Source organism: Pygocentrus nattereri, chromosome 18 (genome assembly GCF_015220715.1).
Source record: "Pygocentrus nattereri isolate fPygNat1 chromosome 18, fPygNat1.pri, whole genome shotgun sequence".
Taxonomy (NCBI): Eukaryota; Metazoa; Chordata; class Actinopteri; order Characiformes; family Serrasalmidae; genus Pygocentrus; species Pygocentrus nattereri.
This window is the reverse complement of record NC_051228.1, coordinates 2,770,555-2,773,054: the sequence shown is the minus strand read 5'-3', so window position 1 is coordinate 2,773,054 and position 2,500 is coordinate 2,770,555.

Below are 2,500 nucleotides of genomic sequence, written 5' to 3'. Positions count from 1 at the left end.
CAAGCACAATGCAAAGCGTGGAATGCAGTGGTGTAAAGCGCCGCCACTGGGCTCTAGAAGTTTGGTGGAGGGGGGATCATGGTGTGGGGGTGTTTTTCAGGAGTTGGGCTCGGCCCCTTAGTTCCAGTGAAAGGAACTCTTAAAGCTTCAGCTCCAAGAGATTTTGGACAGTTTCACGCTCCCAACTTTGTGGGAACAGTTTGGGGACGGCCCCTTCCTGTTCCAACATGACTGCACACCAGTGCACAAAGCAGGTCCATAAAGACACGGATGAGCCGGTTTGGTGTGGAGGAACTTGACTGGCCTGCACAGAGTCCTGACCTCAACCCCATAGAACACCTATGGGATGAATTAGAGTGGAGACTGTGAGCCAGGCCTTCTCGTCCAACATCAGTGTCTGACCTCACAAATGCGCTTCTGGAAGAACGGTCAGAAATTCCGACGTCATATTAAACCCTAAGAACAGGATGTCACTCAAGTTCTTATGCGTGTGAAGTGGCCTGTGATGTCGGCCCACCCTTTGCAGCTATAACAGCTTCCACTCTTCTGGGAAGGCTTTCCACAAGGGTTAGGAGTGTTTATGGGAATTTCTGACCGTTCTTCCAGAAGCGCGTTTGTTAGCCTGTTTTTTTCTGTTTAAATGGTTTGAATTTCCAAACATTACAGTGAAATGTGCATTTCCAGAGTAAAATACATCATGACTTTTATGTAGAAAACCTGAACAATATCTGACCAACAGAAACTGACCCAGTGGCCAGTCAGTGGAAGTACATGGTAGGTATGTAGTTCAACTGTGGGTCTGTATGGGGGTCCACACTGTAATGCTACAGTAACTCGTTTGCAGTTTAAGTGGTTATTTAAGTGCCATTTCTAAAGCAGGTCTGTGGATTGTCAGATCATCTCATAAAGAGAACTAACTCATATAATAATGATTGTGATTTAACCCTGCTGAGAGAGACGGAGAACGAAGGATAGAGAGGACAAGAAAGGACAGAATGGGAAATGAAGGGAAAGTCTCAGCTGAATGCGTCTTCTTTTCTCTCCTTCTGTGTGGAGACTCAGCACAGAGCTGTAAGAGAGCATAAGAGGCTTATAACTGTCATTCAGGACAGAGGGGGGGGGCAGAGAGAAAGAGAGAGAGAGACAGAGAAAGAGTGACAGAGGGGGGGGCAGAGAGAGAGAGAGAGACAGAGAAAGAGTGACAGAGGGGGGGGGATGGAGAGAGAGAGAGAGAGACAGAGAAAGAGTGACAGAGGGGGGGGACAGAGAGAAAGAGAGAGAGAGACAGAGAAAGAATGACAGAGGGGGGGATGGAGAGAGAGAGAGAGAGAGACAGAGACAGAAAGAGACAGAGAGAGAGACACAGAAAGAGTGACAGAGGGGGGAGAGATGGAGAGAGAGAGAGAGCGAGAGAGAGAGAGAAAGTGAGAGAGAGAGACAGAGAAAGTGAAAGAGAGAGGGGGAAAGAGAGACGGTGAGAGAGAGAGAGAGACAGAGACCGAAAGAGATAGAGAGAGAGAGAGACAGCAAGAGAGAGAGATAGAGAGACAGAGAAAGAGAGACAGAGAAAAAGAGAGAGAGAGACAAAGTGAGAGGGGGCAAGAGAGCGAGAGAGAGGGGGAAGAGAGAATGAGAGAGAGACAGAGACAGAAAGAGACAGAAAGAGACAGAGAGAGACAGAGAGAGAGAGAGAGACCGCAAGAGAGAGAGATAGAGAGACAGAGAAAAAGAGAGAGAGAGACAGAGAAGGGGGGGGGTAACTACTTAAACAGAGAAAGGAGAGAGCCAGAAAGAGAGAGGGAGGGAGAGAGAGAGACAGCTGGGAGGAAAGAGAAGGGAGAAAGACAGAAGGAGAAAGGGGGAGAGAGAGAATGACGAGAAAAAGAAGAGTGACAGAAAGAGAGAGAGGTGAGAGATGAACAGAGAGAGAACGACTAGAAGAGAGGAGAGAGACAGAAAGAGAGAGGGAGGGAGAGAGAGAATGACTAGAAGAAAGAAAGGAGAGAGAGAGAGACAAAAGAGAGACAGAAGGAGGGAAAGAGAGAACGACTAGGAGGAAAGAGAAGGGAGAGAGAGAATGACAAGACAAGAGGACAGAGAAAGAAGAGAATGATTCGAAGAGAGAAAAAGAGACAGACAGGGAGGGAGGGACGAAGAGAAAAGAGTGAGAGAGAGAGAGAGAGAGGAGATAAAAAGAGAGAGAGAATAGAGAGAGAGAGCATGAGAGAGCAAGATCAACGTTTTTAATGCACGTCATCATATTTTGACTGTGTGAGAGCAGCGCCTCCCCCTGGCTCTGTGCTGTCAGTGCAGGATGGCAGATTAAAACGCAGATTCTGTGCTGGTGGCTCAGGTTGTGTCCTTTATACCCTCTAACATCACCCATCACAGCCATGCAGCGCAAAACAGCGTCCACCACAGCGTCCGTTACTGCCTGGACGGCACTAAACAGGTTTACTGTGAAGTATTAAAATTCAATTGGGCCCAGAGTCCTGATTTG